The following is a 9,119-nucleotide window of genomic DNA, read 5'->3' as shown; positions in this document are numbered from 1 at the left end:
ATACCTATACCCTAAGCAGAAACCCTGAGTTCACATAATCATGATCTACATGTCTCTATGGTGGGTACCTTTTATACACTGAATTCATTAAATCTCTTATTTAGGTGATGTTCTAGTCTTGCAATTCATATTTCATTTCCTATAAATTGCATTCACCGGTAAAGAAAATCTGGTAAATGGCTACATAGTTTGTCTTAAAATTGACTCTCAAGGAAAGACAGAAGTTACTATACATGTGATTGCATTCCTAACATCTCATTGATGATGACTTGATTCCCTACAGCAGTCTCAGGGAGGGTATTTTCTTCTAGAAACGCAATATCCTGAAAGATTAATACTCTAGTATTAATCTAATACAGCTAACACTGTAGAGGTAACCAAACAAACAAACAAAATTCTGTCCTTTGTGAAGTCACTATTGGTTGCCCAGTATAAGAAACTTCCATATTGCACACTTATCCATAGATGGACATTATTATTGCAAACATTTAAATATAGAGAGGCAACATGACTTAGTGGAAAGAGAATCAACCTCAGAATCAGGAAGACTTGTGAGCAAGTCACATCTTTGACACATACTGACTGTGTGATCCTATGAGTTACTTAACTTGTCCATGCCTGAGGCAACACTGTAAGGCAACACCTTATAATTAGATGTTGCTAAGCAGGTGTCCATCAACTATGGTAGAGAGAGTTTCCTTTCAGAACTTTCTTGTACCAATGTCACCACAAGTCTAGTACAGAAAGAATTAAAATACCACAAATGAAATCATAGTTAATTAATTCATCTCCCTCACTTGATATTTTGCTTGTAATTGCAACATTTCTCTCTGGTGTATAGACAAGTATAAAAATATCTATGTGGGATAGTGCATATGAGAAGAATCATGGTACAGTAGAAAAAACAAGTTGGAAGTCAGAAGTCCTTGGATCCAGGTTCAGCCGTAATGTGCATAACTTTGGGCAAGTCATATCTCTTCTGCAAGTCACTTTCCTGGTATCTCAGAAAAGTTCACGGAAGTGTCCCACAATACATCTTTAGATTTCTTAAAGGGGTTTGCTTCCATGCGTAGTAATTATATAAGCAATCTGAGAGGGAGAGACAGAGAGACAAAGAGACAAGAGAGAGAGAGGAGAGAGAGAAAGACAGAGATAGGGACAGAGAGACAGAGTCAGAGACAGAGGAGAGAGAGAAAAGAGAGAAGGAGGAGGAGGAGGAGGATGAGGAGAGGGAGGGGGGAGGGAGAGAGAGAGAGAGAGAGAGAGAGAGAGAGAGAACTTTCAATTATAGGCTGATGAGTTTCATTTTGATTCCTGGCAAAACTGTGAAATACATTATTAAACATATAATTAGTGAAACATATAATTAGTGAAAATTTTTAAAAAAATGAAAGTATTGATCTCTTAAAAGAGCCACAGTGACTACACCAAAAACAATCCATGATTCTCAATTCTCTTTCTCTCCCTTTTTTTTTTTTGAGAGGTTAATGGATCAGTGCTATACCCTAAACAGATAGAGCAAATCTCTCTTGCTCTCCCTATGGCCAAGACTGGTGATCAAAGGTATAAATAGCAATATAGTTAGGTGGATTCAACAATCAAACTGGTTCGATGGCCACATTCAAAGAATGCACCAGGGATTTCTATAGATTGCATACTCCTTGAGGCCAGAGACTCATTACTGATTTTGTATCCTATTGCCTAACATGATGTCAGTACATAATAATCATTTAATAAATGTTTGTTGATTAATTGTTTGACAATGCAAGTCAACATTTCCACCAACGACTCAGGTAAAGGTATAGATGGCATGGCTTATCAAAATACACATCACTTGAGACTGGAAAGGACGGCTAACATGTTGGGAGCCAGAAAAAAAAAAAGTCAGAATCACTGTTCAATTTGCAATCAACTGTTCTGCTTGGTTTTGACTCCACCACCCTCACAATCACTTCACATTATTATCAGCCCTCCAGCATTAGCTCATCACCAGGAAAATCATCATGATGAAGATTTTTTCATTTTGGGGACTCAAATCTCATTTGTTCTCTCAGCTGTTCTGCCACTCTGATTGGAGGACTATAGGGGCAAGGGTGTGTGTGTGGCTGGGGTGGGGTGGGGGGGCTCCTCTCACTTATGGAGAGCTCAAAATTCCAGCCATCTCTTCATTAGCCATCATTTGCTCTGAGTGATTTTGACTCATATCATCGTCATCACCATGCCCATGTCTGATGGTCTCTCTCCCCTTACCTGATTTTCAGTTTCCATTTGTATATTACCTTTCCCACCTCAGATTGTGAACTCCCTGAGGACAGGGAATGGATATTTTTGTTTGTTTTTGTTTTGCCTTATTTGTATCCCAGCACTTAATACAGTGCCTGGCACATAGTATTTACCTAATAAATGTTTACCATATCATTTCATGATTAAAAAAAATAACAGGCTACAATGATGTGACAAATTTAATAAGCAACATAAGCAAAAAGCTCAAAACTTGGGTTGCAAACTCAACTGCACAAGCATAGGAGTGGAAAGGCATACATACCTAGGTAATTGTTTATTTTTATATTTCAGCATTTAGTGCCCATTCATAGTGCCTAAAGTTTATGGCCTTTCACAACTAAACTCCTAGAGAGAGGAATTTACATTCATTGCTTTCATTTCCTTCTCTCCAACTTTCTTTTCATGCCCTTGAAATCTGGTTTCCAAACCAACCCCTCAAATGAAACATTCCTCTCCAGAGTTTACCAATGATAACTTAACTATTATGTCCAAAGGCTTTTGTTCAAAGTCCTTATCCTTATTTTTTTTTCTCTCTCTTTTTTTTGGAGGGGGGAAGGCAGGGCAATTGGGGTTAAGTGACTTGCCCAAGGTCACACATCAAGGATACAGAAATGTAGCCCTCTCATCTCCATGCAGAAATGTCTGTGATCAAGAGTGTATTGATATCTTACTAGTCTGAAGGCCCCAATAGCTAGTCTTTTAATACCCTAGCTCAGTGGTCAGTCCTTGAACCCCTAGATGACTGTGATCTCACTCTACAGAATGTGTGATCAACCAATCAGAAAATGGGAAGATGAGGAACATACCCTTTCCAATAGTCTGTCATGGGGTTTGTATCCAATACAACCATGCCTACCCACCTGCATGTTGGGGACCTTAGTGAATTTCTTGTCTTCCTACCACAAATTATCTTCAGATATTGGCTCTGTTGAACACCCCTCTCCTTCCCCTGACTTCTTAATTGATACCTTTTACAATCTCCTTCTTCAGTTCTGATGACACCTCTTTCCTGTTCTCCTCTTACATATCTAACTGAATCTTCTCATTCTCTTTTGCAGGACTATCCTACATGTCCCACTGGAGTAGCAGTACCATAGGGCTTGTTTCCAAGCCCTTCTCTCTCTTCTTTATCACCTTTCATGAATTCAATGACCACCTTTACATGGAATACTCTCGAATCTACATTCTCCTCTGAGCCCTAATCCCACATTGCCAACTGTCTGATAGACATTTCCATCTATTGGTTCCAGAGGTATCTCAAATTCAACATGCCTAAAATAGAATTGATTCTCTTTCCCTCATGAACCAACCTTCCTAACTTCTCTAATTCTGTCAAGGGCAGCCCTTCTTTATAGTCACTCAAGATCATAACTTCAGAGTCATCTTTCATCCTCACCTTTTCTTCTCACTCATTACCCATATCCAATTGGTTGTCAAGTCTTGTTTATTCTATCCCCACAACATCTTGGGCGTCTGTTCCTTTCTCACCACACATATAGCCCTCAAAACCTCTCACCTAGATTATTGTAAAAGCCTTATGATTGATATCTCTGCTCCCTGTGTCTCCTCTCTCTAGTTCATTCTTTGCACAGCTGCCAAACTGATGTTCCTAAAGGACAGGTCTGTCTATGTCACTCTCCTGCAAAATAAATTATATAGGCTTCCTAATGCATATTAGTTGAATAGAAATTCCTTTGTCATTTGAAAACTCTTCATAATATGGCTTCCTATCCCGTGTGCATAACTTTTCCTTTCCCACCCCAATACCTTTGCACATCCTATTGCCCAAAACCTGGAGCAATTTCCCTACTCACCTCTACCTCTCCAGAGGCCTTAACTTATTTCAAGGCTAAGCTCAGGTGACACTTCCTATAGGGAGCCTACCCTAATCTCAATAACTGTTCTTGCATCTCCACTTCACATATACATTTTATTTACTTATCTGTGCCCATTTTCTATCCTTCCAGTAGATTAGGGAAAAAATAATACCATGTGGGGACCTCAGGAAAAGATTAGAGGAGGTAAAATTTGAGCTGAGTCATTTTGGAAGATAAAGATTATGAGAGGTAGTAATAAGGAAGGAATCCATGTCAGTAATAGGGAATGGCTTGTGTGAAGTCACAGAAGAGATCACAGAAGGTGAAAGGTCAAGTTTTGAGACTAGCTCATGGTTAAGTTTAGCTGGGGTATAGTACAGAATGTATAAAAGTGAGTAATATCATTTCTTTTCAAAGCCAGATAAGTGAGGGCTTTAAATGCCTGACAGAAGAATTAATATTTCGTTATAGCAGCATAGGAAGCTACTAAGCTTTTCTGATCAGGGGAATGGCACAGTCTTAGCTACGCTTTAGAAAAATAATTTTAGTACCTTTGAAGAAGATGGATTAAGAAAATGGTAGAGGACTGGGAACCCTCCTGCATCACTGCCTTGTCATGATGGAGGGGTTTTCCTAGCTCAATGAAACTATGACCTATGCCATGCAGGGTTACCCAACACAAACAGGTCATAGTGGAAAGCTCTGACAAAAGGTGATCCACTGGATAGGGGAATGGCAAACCACTCCAGTATCCTTGCCAAGAAAGTCCCATGGACAGTAGAGCAATGAACATGAGCTTGGGTAGTCTTTGGGAGATAGTGGAAGACATAAGGGCCTGGCATGCTGTGGTGCACTCGGTCACAAAGAGTCAGACATGACTGAATGACTGAATGAGAAGACTTTGAGCAAGGAAATCAGTAAGGGAACTGTTTACAGTAGTCTAGATAAGAAGTTATAAGGACCTAAAATAAGGTGGCTGTTTTGTGATTTGAAAAGAATGAATGGATTGAAGATATTGTGAAGGTAGAACCAAAAATACTTCACAATTGATTTAGTTTTAGGGATGAGAAAGAGGGAAAGAAACAAGAATGATTCACCTTTCTCCCAGCGAGCTATGTTTTGGCTTTCAGGATTTTAACAACATGCAACAGCTTCCTTCTCACCCTAAAACTTCCCTCTATGATACTGGTTCCTTTTTATTCCAATAGTAAATACTTTTTGGGGGTCGGAGAGCTCCATTTCAAGGAAAGGCTCAAGCCTTCCATGCTTCATTCCACTCCTGTGTGTCTGACTCTTGAGACTTCAACACGGCTGTAGCTTGGGCAAGTTTTCTGAGTTCTACGCCTTTTTAGCTCCCTTTGATGTGTTGTGTTCCCCAATTAGAATGTAAACTCCTTGAGGGCAAATACTGTCTTATTGCTTAGATTATTATCCCTGTTGCTTAGCATAGTGCTTGGCACGTGGTAAGTGATTGGTAAATGTTTGGTGGCTGTCTGTCTTGTGACAATTATGAACTTGACTAGCTAGTGATACCCTCAATGGAATTATGACAGTGTGGAGGAAGGGCAATTTTATAGGGTAGATAGTTTTGGAAATGTTGATTTGGAGATGTCTAGAATGCAACTAGCAATGTCATAATAAAATAAAATCCCTATCGGAGGGTTTTAGTTTATTGCAAACTCAGCATAAGTCAATGATTTCCCTCCCCCCCCCCCAAAAAAGCCAAAGAAAACCTAGATTGTATTAATGGATATAGTATCTAGGAGGAAGGGGGTGATTATCCTAGTGTACTTTGGCCTGGTAGGAGCACATCTAGCCTTCTCTGTTTGGTTTAAGGTGCCATATTGTAGAAAGGACATTGACAGCTTAGATGGAATCTAGTACAGGGTGACTAGGTTGTTGACTGACCTGGAGACTACTCCATACAAAAGCCAGCTGCAGGAAGTTGGGGTGTTTAGTATGGAGAAGAAAAGACTTAGGGGGAGACATGATAGACATCTTTAAGTATTACAAGGGATGTCAAAGGGAACAGGGATTATACATTCTGCTTGACCCCAGAGAAGAAAAAATAGAAACAATGGGTATAGAGATGTGAATTTAGGCTTGATTTAAGGAAAAAAAAAAACTTCAGCTGTTAGAGCTGTCCTGAATTGAAATGAATTATCTTGGTAGGTATTTGAATATCCTTCCCTTTTTAGTTTTCCAACGGAAGTATAATGGTCACTTGGCGGGATTATTATGGAAGGCTTTTTTTTCAAGTAATATTTAGAGTAAATGGCATCTGAGGCCCCTTCTAGCTTGAAAGTTCTGCAAGTACTTAACCAATCTTTGGTAAATAATGCAGAAACTTTTTTAGTGCATGTGCTATGCAAAGGCATTTTTCCCCAGATGTTTGTTGCAGTGTCTTATGACAAAACAAACTATATTAATACTTTTAAAATAAAGGAATACTATTGATAATAAGTGAATCAGATTGTTCCTAGTTACTAATATTTTTGGTATTTGTAAGATAGTTATTTAGAGAAGCACAGCAACTTCTCTAGTGGCCTATAAAATTTAGAGCATCTTCCTGTGGGCCTAAGTTACTTTACACTAAAAGATAACGGGCACAGGAAGAAAAAAGCAAAACCTTAACTGTATTTGTGTGTTTCTCTCTTTCTGTCACACAAACTCAGGTACCTATGCTTGTAGACAAATACAGACACACACACACACACACACACACACACACACGTACACACCTTACTTCAATCTAAGTTAGTTATGCTATATTTTTCCTGATAGAAAGTTATTTTGTGGTTCTCATTTTAAGGTCTAAACCTATGAATATGAATGTAAAGGTATTTCTGTATAAATATAGTTCACTGATTTAAACCTAAGATTTACTATCTGATATTTCTACCTTTTAAGAAAGCAGGGTATATATCCATTTGCATATACATATCTCTTTTTTTCAAATATGTATAGAAATGTATCCACATACAGTCTTAATATTCCAAAGATATCAGGGATTGTGTTAGTTCCCAGAGGCACTATTGAAACACAAATACAGAACCAGTCAACCTTTCTACTCTCATTTAACATAGGTAGTATTTAAGTTACAAATGTAAACATCCCTTGGAATGTCACAGAACAGAGAGATCAGATCTGAATCTGAGGTTCAAATGAGGCAAGGATTTCCTCAAAATCACCTTGAAGTTCATCTATTCATGTATCTATTACCTAAAATAGGGGTCTTAAAAAAGCATAATATAATTTTCTATCAAGATAACTAATTTCTCAGACTCAGGTAAAGAGCATTTTGAAACATCAAATCTTAAGTACAGAATAAAAAGGCTTCTTTTTGAACTCGTTGTCTAGAGTACCTGTATTTTTATTTTTTTTATTTGCCACAAAGATAGGTGAAAGCAAATAGAGAAATTTCAGTACATAATATCTTGAGCTTCTTGATTCCCACTGCAGAAATCTCCATAATTATGGAGATTGTGGAGATTATGCCCTAATACTAATTCTCCACTAAAACTGATGCAATTAAAAGATAGCACTGGTTCTAAATTAAAACCTCAAATTTGCATTTGAATGATAATAATTAGATTAGTCAATAAAACTTTCTCAAGTAAAATTTTATCTTTATTTTCTCTGCAAAAATACTACAACAAAAAGAGTAAAGGAATTTAATAATTTGCTTTTGGAAAGGGCTTTCTTTTTTCTTTGTCTTCAAAATATTGTATTAACATTATTTTCTGAATTTAGGGAAATGGGATTATACATGTAAGAAATATAAACACAAATATATATATATATATAATGCATACATATTTAAATATGTGTGTATATATAACATATATACACTTATATATACACATAGAGAGTTGAAACAAAAATTGTTGCTATGCTAAGATGTTAATTTATTGCTTTGTGTTTTATATAGTTGATTAACTTCTCATCTTTGGAGGATAATCAGTGGGGGGGGGGGAGTTGTGTGAACTAATGTATAAGAAAACCATGCTTTTTCATACTTATTTTTTGTGTGATGGGCACATTTTGTGAAAATAAATATCCTATTTATTAAGTTGATAAATAACTTTTAAAATTACTAATGAAGATCTAACATAACACAAAAATGAACTTTTTACTCCTCTAGCCTCTTACAGTGACATTTTATACAATATTTTAAAAAAAAAACCTAGCAAGGCAAATGTATATCGAATTGTGAAAGGCGATTGCACAATTTAAAGTAGTTGATCAGTGTTCCTTTTTCTTCAGACAAAAAACAGTCTAGGGTGTTTGGACTAATATCTAATTTAAGAACGCATACTAGGATTTTATTTGCCTCTGAACAGCAGGTGATAACTACTCTTGTGAAGGTTAGTATCGCTAATATTTTTTTCCCAGCTTCCAAAAATCAAGGAAATTGCCCTCTTCTAAATCTATAATGAATCAAGGTGAATTCAAACCAGATGTTTTCAAATAGTATTCCTGCTTCTGAATTTTCAGATACACTAACTTGCTGTGGAGAGACTGCCTGAGATATAATGACCAGCCAGCACTGATATTTTTTTTTCTTCTTTTTAAGATTGAACAATTGTGGGTCAGGCTCCAAGCTAAATGTTTATTTTTCTAACTGTTTTATAGTGAAGTTTGGTTAGAAGACTTGGCACTGCGCTCTCTGGTTTAATTTGGAGCCTGACAGAAGTGCTGGCCTCAGTATGTGCATGTGTGTAATTTAGTTTCTGTGCTCCTGAAAGCCTATGGAAGATTAATGAATGGCGAGTCTCTGTGGCAGTTGTGAAGAGATTCAGGGTAGAGGAAACCAGCTACCATCTGTTCAAAATGTCTTTTACAGCTCTTTTAAGGAAAACAGTTATCAGCAGGAGATAAAGGCGTACAATGGTTTTAAATATTAATACTTTTCTGTTGTCACTTAGAAATGCGGAGGTTGTAATTCTGCAGATCTCCTGTATGTGTATATGCATGATTGTGTTTAAGTGGGCACATTGTCTATTCTGCTTTCAGAGA

This window comes from Trichosurus vulpecula, chromosome 4 (assembly GCF_011100635.1).
Source record: "Trichosurus vulpecula isolate mTriVul1 chromosome 4, mTriVul1.pri, whole genome shotgun sequence".
NCBI classification, from domain to species: Eukaryota; Metazoa; Chordata; class Mammalia; order Diprotodontia; family Phalangeridae; genus Trichosurus; species Trichosurus vulpecula.
Note: the sequence above shows the minus strand (reverse complement) of the source record.